A 13,185-nucleotide genomic window follows, 5' to 3' on the forward strand; every position below is an offset into this window, starting at 1 on the left:
TAATATATAAAAGTCGTTCACGATCCAATAAAATATGAATATTTAAGATTCTATTTTATAACAGTGAATGCGATCGAATTGATTTATCAAATAAATATTCTTAAGAATGTAATTATTTTCATGTTCTTTTCTTTTTTGCTTCGAAATAAAAAAAAAATTCTTTTAAGTATCGAACATTAAGAATTCAGAACAGATATCATGTTCATGAGAGATAGAAGGATCATGATTTGACTTGCGTTCTGAATAATTTATTCATTTGTTCTTACTCATGTATATACTGGCTTGTGTACTCATTACAAAGACGGCTTACCATCACTTGCCAAGTAGAAGACCACGGCGATGCCATCCTATTCAGCTTTGTGGGCGATACTTTCAGGTAGTACCAATATTTAATGCTTTAATGTGGAATCCATGGATTTCGATCCCTTAAGGTAGAAGACTACCCGTGTAGTAAATTGTGAATGATGCACGTTAATTCTGTTGAGTCACAAAGTCCTCTTTGTTCCCATAACAATTCAGTCCTCTGGGGGTACTGATCCAGGGGTTTCCTTGTCTTCTCGATTGGTTCAAAATTACAAGGCTATAAAGTTGAACATTAGTAGTCGTAAACCAAAAAACTGGGTCGGCTGTTCCATGACAATTATAAAATAATATGAAAAAATTGATACGTATCTCCGGCGATACGGCGTTCGCTTTCCAATGAGGTGAACCTGGTTCGAATCCCACTCAATGGCTGGCAGATACGAATTTCGCAACCGGCTTCCACGGACGGGAATGCTGACTTAAAATATCCTCAGTGGTAGACGGATCACGGTATACAATCGTCAGACTAACCCCTAAACGTCGGACTAACCGTGGAAGGCTTCCGTGGTTTTCCTCATTATGTAACGCAAATGCAGGTTAGTTCCATCAAAAAGTCCTCCACGAAATCAAATTCCTCATATCGCTTGATCCAAGAGTTTCTTTATCGATGGGGTTCAAAATTACAAGGCAAGGAAGTTAACTCTTTGACGGCTAAGAACGAGTTCGACTCGCAATCGAATCGTGCCTCATAAAGCGAGCAAACGAGTTTCGCTCGGGAGCAAGATTCATGGTTAGTAACGAGCACTACTCGGGTAGGGAAATTTTTCCCCCAATGCGCGCTGACGAGCTGTACTCGTTCGCCATTAATATTCTGCATTGATTATAATAAAAACGAATCCTACTCGCGAAACATAGTAAGTTTTACTCCCTACAGATGGCAGTACGGGTTCCATGAATTTCATTTCATAATGAAGGGGGAATTAATTTTTTTACCTTGTTCTTTTTATGCGTATTTTGGCCCTTTTTTAGGGTGTTTGTGAAGTAAAATGGCTGAAAAGCGAAAGTAAGATAATTTTGATGATGATTATGATACAGAAAGCATATCAAGTTTGAAGTCTGATGAAGACTTTGTTCAGAGTATTTAAGTAATTGCGGTAATAAATTGTTTCATAAAGTTTTACAATAGTTGTATTTATTTAGTCCTTTCAATTTAATATTTGTTTTATATTTATAATTAAATATTATTTATATAATTCATAATAGTCCTTTATAATTTACCATTAATAATTATCATTTATTATTTCAAAGTACGTAAAAACTGGTATTTATGTACTACAAATACTTTAAGAAATTTTTAAAACGCATGAGGCGAGCTATCTACGGCCCAATGCCAACTTGCTCCGCTTTGTAAAATAGTATTTCCTAGTGGTAGCGAAATTCAAGTTACTTTCAGTTTAGTATTTTTCCTTTTAAGAAATTTTTTCTCCACTGAATATCAAAAATTGTAAGTATCATATAAAATGCAACGTTATAGCAACTATCTACAGGTTATTCTAATAAAAAATAGGCGCAACTGTCCTTCTGCAATTCCACTAAGAGGAACAGAGAAGGGTGAAGAGCGGAACAGAGACATCGCCAGAGAAGGGTGACATTTTTGGAAGAACGGTGGGGCAAAAAAGCTGCCACTTTCGACTACTCTTTTCTCGTTTTACTGCGCGAATTAATGAAACGAAAACTGCTCATTTCCCTAACCGTCAAACATTAGTAGTCGTAAACCCAAAAATTGAATCGGCTGTTGAACGCTGGTTATACAAAGTATTCACATTATGATTCATTTTTTTCACCAGAAACGAACAAAAAAATAACAATGGTCTTCAGCATTAAATTCAACTTATATTTGTAAAAGCTGGTACTCACCAATTACTTTTAGAATTAGTGAATACCTACATAAACCATTACGCACAGAATAAAACACAGCTAGTAAAATGAAATAAAACTTAATTATTAAAAAGATAAATATATTTAATCAAGTGGTAGCTGTTTTAATTTTAAAAATTAGTTTCAAGGGTTTTAAACATTAGTAGTCTTTACCCCAAAAATTGGGTCGGCTGTTCAACTGCAGTTACAAAAAATCATGCTCATTGAATACATTTCTCCCCTGTATTTATGCACAATATCGCGATAAGAAAATCCACCTTCTTGAAGTCGTATTACACGACCACGTTCAAAGTCAGTGAATTCTAAATAATTGTTTTTTTTATCTGCTTAAAGGTGTTTCTAGACAAATAGCAACTCACAATGTCATACTTTTACAGAAAATAACGCTCACAAACTGTAGAACCCGTATTTAAAGCAACCCTGATATAAATGTTAGCAGTGGTGCTTCTACCGCCGAACTTGCATGTCAAGCGCAAAATTTGAATAGACATATTTTTGTCGTCTTTTCAGCATCTTTTATCTTTTAGTCGCCTACCAAATTTGGAGTAAATTGATGTGAATCTTATTTTTCCTAATTTTTTTTCTTTTTGTTCTTATCACTTTTCTTTTTTGCCTTTTCAGAGTTCAGCGGCCCTTGAAAAGTTTTCGTAGTGGTAGTAAATTTAGGATATTGCTAGATTAATTTCCATGCATACATACTTTCTTTAGTAAACAATTTTTAAAAATGGTTACACAGAAATTAAACCGCTTTTCGTTATTTTTTGTTTTATATATATATATATATATATATATATATATATATATATATATATATATATATATATATATATATAGCCGATATGCATTTGGCGTACGGGATCGCAGATTGTAGTGGGCCTGCCGCACAGCGTATCTACGTGGAACGATATCCGACGCGACGTATTCCCAATCATAATTTCTTTGCACGCCAGCAAAAGAGATCAACTGAGACGGATTTATTTGAAAGAGCTGGCAGGAACCGGATAAGAACAGACGGAATCCGACTATCGAAGATAATGTGTTGCAGCTGGTGCAGGAGATGCCAAGTAGGAGTACTCGAAGTCTGGCGCACGATCTCAGGGTTTCCCGTTCAAGCGTTTGGAGAATTCTCCGAGATCACAACAAGCATCCGTTTAACGTGCAGCATGTTCAGGTACTGCAGCCGGATGATTATGCACATCATATTGCTTTCGCACAGTGGTACCTAGGAAAGTGCGCTACAGATCCCCTTTTCCCTGCTAAAGTCTTGTTTTCCGATGAGGCATCCTTCACAAGGGAAGGAATGTTCAACACGCATAACGCCCATATCTGGCCTGAGGAGAACCCGCATGCAATATGACATCGTGCAGCGCAGACTCAATTTTCGGTCAATGTTTGGTCCGGTGTTATAAATCACCTCATCGGGCCTTACCTGTTACCGTTTCGTCTAATCGGACGTAACTACTTGATCTTTCTGCAGCAAGTATTGCCTCAATTTTTGGGAGACGAACAGATTTCTGCATCGACGCAACAGGCAATGTGGTTCCAACACGTGCAGCCCCTGCCCACTTCAGTGGAAATGTTCGTAACTACCTAGATGTCACATTTGGGCAACAGTGGATCGGACGCGGCGGTCCAGTGCGTTGGCCTCCTCGGTCACCCGACCTATCATGTCTTGATTTTTTTTTCTGGGGTCATATGAAAACACTGGTTTATGACACCCTTGTTGACAATGCTGAGGAGCAGGTTGCAAGAATCGCAGCAGCTGCGGGAGAAATTCGAGATATGCCTGGAGTATTGCAGAATGCACCGGAGATGTGAGGTGAGCATTGTTGCCGGTGGCAGAAACTTCGAACACTAAGTTTGACCCACGAACCTTATGCTTTTTTCAATGTATTATTAAAACGATTTTTCACTTGTGGTCTCTTTTCTTTATGGTGCTTCTGTGTACGTCACTGCTTCAGGAAAGCATTTCCGACCCCACATTGCTATATGATTTCGAGTCGTCAGGATGCCCCCTACCCCTCTTAGAAGTTCTGAAACGCTTAACTGAGACACCCTGTATATATATATATATATATATATATATATATATACATGTCTGCCAACTTTTACGCATTTGGCGTAAAATTTTGTTTTTGTATTTAAAGTGGTAGTAAATATATACTATTTTTTATTTTATAAACTTAATTTTTAAATGATTTTGATCACCACTATTTTTAAAAAACTTATGTATATATATCATTATGCGTTACTTTCATTGTTTTCTGCTCAAGGTTTTTCAATTACAACGTATTTCGCTGCTTCAAATTGAAGTTTTAATTCTGTTTTAATACCAGCGGGAAAAATCCTAATTGAAGGAATTAAAAGTTGGCAGGTATATATATCTATCTATATATATATGTGCGTGTGTGTGTGTGTATAAACAACAAATGGACCTTAAGAAAATACGATAAATATACCAAATAGACATACGTTTATTTGTAGTTACTATGAAATTAAAACTTTTCAAATTATTCATCCTTGAAGCAAAAAAAAAAATATTGTTTTTCCACGCTGTTTTAATAGCGAACTAATAAAATATGCTTGAAGAGTGGAATTATTTTATCTCTGTTATTAAAATTTTGAATTTTTTTACTCTCCGCTTTTTGCTTTTTTAGTTGAATTTAACCTCTCTGCAGCGAAAATGGCATTGTTTGCTCCGATTTTGAGAAGACTTTGCAAATCATATGGAAGGCAAAGCTGATATCACGGACATACCAAGTCGGAAAAAGGCAAAAACTGGTACGAAAGACATTTAATTCTGGCATTTTTTGTTTGAGTGATATTACATTTCTGTAACTACCAAGATTTTTTTACAATTATGACATGTACTTAATACTGCTTTTTTCCTTTGAAAATTATATATTGTTAAATAGCTCGCTTAATGCTACAAACGACCAACTCACGAAATTTTCTACTATACAGAACATTATTCTGAGGAGAAATACTAGAGAAATTTTTAAACTTTTTATCCTTTAAATATAAGTGGCAAATTGTAGTGGACAATATTTAAAGTAAAATGCAACATACTTTTAAGCAAACGTTTTCACACTTAATCATAGCAACAAAATACGATTAATTTGTATCATAAAATATTCTTGACTTGTCCGTCAGTTATTCTTTAAATATTCAAAACTTAGTAAGATTTTAAATGAACGAAAAGCGTGCAATAAATTTTAAAGCTCTTAGCTAAATAATTTAACAGCAATTATTATAAACTTCCGTAACTTGCTGCAAATTTCTTGTTTAAATGTTCGAATTTAAGGATATAGTGCGTATACAATAGGTATGCCGGAAAGTTCTGTCTGCGAAATACACGCCTCATTTTACGTTAATACAAAAGGTTGTTTTATGAAAGAAAGTAGAAGATTATTAACCCTTTCAACCGGTGGTTATGTTCTAGCTTAAAGGGACGCAGCATACATGGCGCTAAAAACCAAAGGCATGCAAATTCATATCTGTACCAGCATCATACCTGCCAACTCTTCCGGATTTTCCGGAAGATTTTATTTTCATATTTAAACTGGTAGTAAATGCATACTATTTTTCTTTTATGAACTTAATTTTTAAATGATTTTGATCACCACTATTCTTTCAAAAATTAAGCACATATATTAATATGCAGTACTATCATGGTTATCAACTTAAATTTTTTCAAATGCAAACTTACTTGTTTGCTTAAATTTGAAGTTATAATACCACTGGGAAAAATCATAATGGAAGGGATTAAAAGTTGGCAGGTATGCAGCATGAATATGTATGCACATGCACTTTTACGTCATGTGTGCTGTGCCATATGTATGTTAGAATATTACCATTGAGTTACAGGTTTAATCCCTAACACTATCTTTCATAAAAGAACATTTTGCAGTACTATATATATATATATATATATATATATATATATATATATATATATATATATATATATATATATATATATATATATATTATATATATATATATATATATATATATATATATATATATATATATATATATATATATATATATATATATATATATATATATATATATATATATATATATATATATATATATATATATATATATATATATATATATACCAGTCAAAAGTTTAGACTCACTCTTGAATTTTTAAAAATAGACAAATAACAATTAAAAATGACTTCTTTTAAACTGAAAATTACATTAAATTAACTTTATTTTGAGAAATGTAGGTACGCTTATATGGTAAGAACTATAATTTTATGCATAACTTATGAATTTCGTCCAATCTTGGATTCTTCGAAATATCTTCCTTCAGCCTTTATCACAGCAACACATATTTTTGGCATTCTTTCTATTACTTTTTGTAATGTTCTAGCTGATATGTGGTTCCAGCAACTAAGTAAAGATTCTCAAAGCTTGTTTTGATTGGCACACCTCATTTTTGTAACATTTCTATCGAGTTCATCCCGCAATAGCTCAATAGGATTAATATCAGGGGATTGAGGGGCCAATCCATGTATTCTAGTACTTCTATCTTTCCTTTTGATGCAATGCAGTTTCTACACAATTTCGATGAATGTTTTGGATCGTTATCCTGCTAAAAAAGTAATCCTTGACCAACGATTCTCTGCCCACATAGAAAAGCGTAACGCTGCAATATTCTGTGATAATATTTTTTATCCATAACAGCCTCTGTTCTTACTAGATCTCCAACTTCATCACCGGCAAAACATCCCCAAATCATGACTGAACCTCCACCATGCTTCGCAGTTGGCAGTAAACATTGACTTGTCATACGTTCACCAACTAAACGACGAACATACTGACTTCGTTTGTTTCCAAACAATTCAAATTTTGATTCGTCCGTAAGCAAAACCTTTGACCACTGTTCTAAAGACTAGTTTTAGCCCATTGCAGTTGTTTTACTTTATTTTGTTTTTTCAAAAGTTGTTTTTTAGCAGCTACACAACCTTTTAAACCATAGTCACGAAGTCAACGTTGTACAGTAGATACTGACAGAATTTTCAGTTGAGTAGCATTCAATTCCTCGCTGATTTCTGGTGCTGTTCAAGTCCTCTGCAGCTTACTTTGAATGCGGATTAACTTATCCTCACGATTGGACGTTATTTTAGGTCTCCCTGATCGCTGGAGGCAGGGGTGAAAGCGAGACGGAAAAGAGGAAAGGCTGGTAATAAAACCATTTCAGTTATAGCTAGTTTTGGGGAGGAGTTTACTTATTCTTTTTTAAAATTTTTCAACAATATCTACTTTATCTTGGAAAAGAAGCAGTTTTATATATCTGCCAGAATCATAAAAAAAATCTTGATAGTTACAGATAGTTCATTTTTTTCGAAAAAATTACTGGAAGGAAATGTTTTGCGTACCAGGTTTTTCTCTTTTCCGTCTTGCTATATAAGGGCTTTCACCCCTAGCTGGAGGCTCTTATTTTGGCCAGTTTCTTTCTTCCTTTGCAAAGTTCTGACAACAGTGGTCTGAGAAACATTAGTTTTAGAGGCAATTTGTCTATTTGAATAGCTTTCTGCATGAGGTTCAATAATAACTGATCGTGTTTCCACACTTATTTCTCGTTTTTGACCTATATTACTCTAATAAATTGCATAAAAACTTTAATTTTTGCTTTTAATATATACCAGTTATTCTGGCTAATTAAGGCTATTATAGCAATATTTAAAATTTATCATGAACATGAACATAGCTTATAATTAACCCCATAAAAGAAGATGAAAAGTAAATTGTTTATAAACTAAGAATTAATGAAATTTTTTAAATAAATTACACTTGTTTCAGAAGAGGTACTTACATGCACTTTCGTTCATTTTGTTATCAACTACAGAATAGATACAAAATGAAAAAAATAATGAACAGTTTTAAAAGAAAACACAGTTTTGAGATGTTTGTTTATGATTATGTTTGATAAATTGTATGTTTAAACCTGCAAAAAATGACCAATAGAAATCAATAAAAAAAATGTATTGATCTGTACGGGGAAATGGAACACTGATATCAATAGAGTAGATCAGTACAATGGACTGGTCATGATATATTGATATCAGTAGAGTAGGTCAATACAATGTATTGGTCTATATCAGTAGAATGGACTGATATCAATAGAGTGTACTGGTCTGTACGGGGAAATGGAACATTGATGTCAGTAGAGTGTACTGATCTGTACGGGGAAATGGAACATTGATATCAGTAAAGTGTACTGGTCTGTACGGGGAAATGGAACATTGATATCAGTAGAGTGTACTGGTCTGTACGGGGAAATGGGACATTGATATCAGTAGAGTGTACTGGTCTGTACGGGGAAATGGAACATTGATGTCAGTAGAGTGTACTGATCTGTACGGGGAAATGGAACATTGATATCAGTAGAATGGACTGGTCTCTACGGGGAAATGGAACACTGATATCAGTAGAATGGACTGATCTCTACGGGGAAATGGAACATTGATATCAGTCGAATTTACTGGTCTGTACAAGGAAATGAAACATCATGGTCCCATCAGAAAAATAGACTGGTCTAAGTTAGGGAAAACAATATTAATGAAAGCATATTAGATAGGTTTAAACAGGAAAATGCAACATTGTTTATCTTTTTTAAAATGCAAGATTTAGCTGAATTGGTCAAATGCTCTGTATGCACCATAGTAAATTTTCTACTAGCTGCAGCCAGTGGAAAATTTAATATAAATTAATAAAATATAACAGGACAGTATAAAAAAATACTTATTTAAAGCATCTAAAAATGTTTTGAATATTTAAACGCTGCTTAAGTGGAAGGATAAAAGAATTATATTCTAAAAAAACATACTTCTTTATACCTACACTATGCTAGTTTTAAAGTTAACTTTAATTTCCTTTTCATATTTCCAATTTAATTTTAAATATAATTTATTACTAAATTATATTTTATTGCTTAATATAACTATAAAAATAAACTTAAAATGTGAGTTCAAGAGGGTACCTTATTGGAAAAAATTCCTGGTATAAAAAAAATCATGCCGGCGTATGAAACACCGGTTCTGGTATGATACTGGATCGGGAATTATACCAGACCCAGCGTTTCATCAGCCAGTATCATACCGAAGCTGGTGTTTCACAAGTTAGCAGGATACTGGCTCCGGTATAATACCTAAATTGTAGTTTCATTATCTAGTATCATGCTAGAGCCAGCATATACTGGTACTAGTGTACTGTGCTCACCATACTGGAATAGTGTTTTAAAAACCGGTTTATTCTTAAAACAAGCGTATCAAACTGTGTGTTACTACAGTTTGATACAGGATTGTTAGTGAACAGCTCTGAGCGGGAAAATAAAACATTGATACACAATTGGGTAAATAAGTTAAGTCACCTGATCTATACAAAGAAATAAAATACTGACATCAATTAACACTTTATCAAAAACTATAGTTTGCATTATGTTTATAAAAACAAATTAACTTTTTTTTAAGCTTCTTTATAGTTAATTAAATTTTTTTAAACAATAAATTAAAATGTTAGAAAATTATTGTCAATAATTTTTGAATCTACAATACTACACAAAAAAATGTTTTGGAGATGGATGGATGGATTAGAAATGTTACTTTATAGATAGCTAAAAACCTGACTAAAATAAACAAGTCAATTTATTGTCATTTCAAGACCCCCCCCCCCATTGTGTTTGACATAGCATTCTAAGAGTAAAAAGTTTCAATATTTAAGAAAGAAAAAATGACAGAACAATCTTAAAGTATACCATAGGCTTTAAATCCTTATACACACAAATGATATACCATTTATTTGATTTTTATCTATAGATAGCTTGTGCTAAGCATTTGTCATCTTACCAAATATGCTAAACTTGAAATTTGGCAAAACAAAAATGTTATTTTGGGGAAAGTATTGGCGAATGCTGTTTTTGAACAAAAAGAAAAATTTATCCATTCATTGTTCATTTACTCCTCCCCAACAGCAAAATGATTCTTAATTTGTACTTGCATTTTTATAAAATAATTCAATTTATAATAAATATGCATTTTCCTACAGAAAAAATCAATCATAAAAAAATTGTTAAGATTTACCTTTGGCTTAGAATTTTAAAAACTGGCTAATAATTTTAAATCCTTAGCATGGGTTATGTATATATAGATAGTAATATCATAATTAAAGGTCAGTAATTAAAAAGAGCAGGTAAACAAATAAAACACAACAACAGCAGCAAAATTATAATGGAAAATCATACTTAATACAATGGGAAATTAAACAGTAAGAATAACCTAATCCAAATTTGCAAAAAATTATAGTTTAAAATTAAATAAAATTAGCATTATTAAGAGAAAATAATAAAACGTCATAGTAAAAGGTAATAATATACAGATAAATTTGCTATACAGAGTGAAGAGTATATTAAGACTCGTGTAATGTAGGTATTTATAAAAAAAGTTCACATGTTTCGCACAGAACTTTTAATTTAAAACATATTTCAAATTTCGAAAAAACCGAATCACACACTCTTTTTTTTAATTTTCACTACTTAACACAGTCAAAATAATTCAGAGCAATAGTAACGCATTGCAGAGGAGGCCTAACCAAATCTTTTTCGCAGCATCCACGTCTGGCTCATTCATTATATTTTAGTCTATCACTCTTACAATGGTGGAGAAGATATCATCAAATGGTGGAGAGTAAAAACGAGTGGAGGAAATTAACAGCAGTATTTGTGAAGTGATCAGCTTTATCATATCCAGAAATGTCGCAATGGCTCAAGGAATAGAAAGTTTGCACTGACCACAGTGCTGACGTAAAATATCCTTAGTGGTAGACGGATCATGACGCCAGACTAACCGTGACATGTTTGCCTGGTTTTCTTCTCCATGTACCCCAAATACAAGTCTTGTCATGCATTCCATTCAGCTAGAAAATTTTAAACAGAACTTATCAATGTAAAAGTATTTTATTTGAATAAGTTGTTAAAAGTTTTCATCACAATGTACACAAATACATTCATGAAGATTTTATTACATTAAGAATAGGTTTAGCCAAAATAATTTTTAAATTTAATATTATTGATAATTTAATATTATTGAACTAATTTAACACGTTGAATGCCATAGGGGTCACCAGTGACTGGCGCTGAGTTTGTTTGTAGCGCCCCAGGGGTCACCCATGAACGGCGAAGCCTAGATTATTAGAAACGCATAATTAGAATAAATTTTTAATGCTCCTAATTTTTTTATATTATTATCATTACTAAGAAGAAGGTTAGAAGAAATTAGGTTGGAAGAAATTAATGCAATACATACTGAAAAAATCCTTTTGGCCAGACGGGCAAGCCGTGTAAAATTAGCGTGGCATTCAACATGTTAAAGAAAAGAAAAAAAAGTTAAATCCAGCTAAGATTAAATTCATAAGAAAGTGTAAGGATTGTTTTTAACCCATAACAAAAATGGAGTAAACAAAGAAAATTTAAATGCAAATAGAAAAGTAATTATTTATAAAAATAACTACTTATAAAAATAATTATTGTTTATAAAAATATTTAATAATTGAAAATTTTTTTGCATTTGCTTGAACACAGTCAAGACAGAGTAGCAAAAAAATATTTAATTATATCATTTAGTTATACTAATAACATAAATTTTATGTAATTAATTAATTATACTAATAATATAAATTTAGATTACCCAAACATTAAATTGCCTTTCAGAGAGCAAAAAAAAAAAAAAATTTCACTGTATATAAAGTTTTTACACATATCTTTACCTTAAAATCAATATATATTTTTTTTAAATATTGTTATCAAGCTTCGCTTCATATTTTTTGACTACAGTTCAGGAAAATTGCTGAGAGGCTTAAGATGAAGAAATACGCTTTCTAAAATGCTTTAAAAATTCAAAGACATCTTTCAATGGTTAACTAACGCAAGGCGCGATATCAGACCTTAATATTGACATATAATATTTAAATTGAACCAGGTATTATATTACAGGGTAATAGTGTACCCAACCACAGGAAATAATTATTGGTCAATTAGGGGGTACACAAGAGTTCCTGTATTTTACTATGTGTGCGTATCTAAAATAAGTGTTCGGAAGAGCTTCAAATGAGGAAATTCACCTTCTTAAACCCTTTAAAGATAGGAAGCGCGAAGTCCCTCTTCACTGCTAGCCCTAAAGCATTAAAAATAACAAAAGAATTTGTGATTAACACTTAAAATATAATGCAAAGTTTAAAAATATTATACACAACTAAATAAATAATTAATTTGTTACTAACGATGATATTAATGGGAATTTATGTAAATAACATGTGAACAATGTGCTTCTATTAAAGTCTCATAAAGAAACCCAGAAAAAAAAACATAAAAAATACTTTCTTCTCATGCAATGGATGGAATCTGTATATGATATACGAGTATATCGTAACCCTACCTCTGCATGCACATGCAGTAATAATTCAAGAATAATATGCATGTATAGATAGCTTAAAATATCAATAAAACTCAAGCATACGTTTTAATATTTCTGTAACTAACAAAGATGTAAATAAAAGTAAGAAATAAAGAAAAAATTACACTTACTAAAATATTTCTCCCCATAATATGCTTCATTCTTTCCATGACGCTCTATTGTAAACATTGAACGTAAGTCGAAGTAATGTGATTGGCTGTAACTTCAGACTGAGAAACGGAATGAACTGGGGAAAAAGTTGAAAAGGAACTTTCTCAAAATTGGGAGTGTAGGCAGCTTGATATGATTTAACGAACGATTAAAACAGATTTAACGAACGATTAAAAGTCGATTCTCGTATTTTGCATGCTCCCCTTTCGTTTCTGAATTAATAACTCCTTTTTGCTTTTATAGATTCAATTGGATTGAATTAACTATGTTTCTACAAAACAAATTTACTTATTTAATTCAAAAAAGT

General features: G+C 32.2%; 1 long non-coding RNA gene across 1 annotated transcript; it reads right to left on the minus strand.

Moving 5' to 3' along the window:
* Positions 1-9,887: 9,887 nt before the first annotated feature.
* On the minus strand, positions 9,888-12,957 carry LOC147810766 (uncharacterized). Its single transcript, XR_015432955.1, has 2 exons — positions 12,839-12,957; positions 9,888-11,172 (listed from the first exon to the last, which is right to left on the minus strand). It is a non-coding gene; the product is annotated as an uncharacterized LOC147810766 (long non-coding RNA).
* Positions 12,958-13,185: the final 228 nt, after the last annotated feature.

This window comes from Parasteatoda tepidariorum, chromosome 4, assembly GCF_982258835.1.
Source record: "Parasteatoda tepidariorum strain Cologne lab strain chromosome 4, Ptep-v5.0, whole genome shotgun sequence".
Taxonomy (NCBI): domain Eukaryota; kingdom Metazoa; phylum Arthropoda; class Arachnida; order Araneae; family Theridiidae; genus Parasteatoda; species Parasteatoda tepidariorum.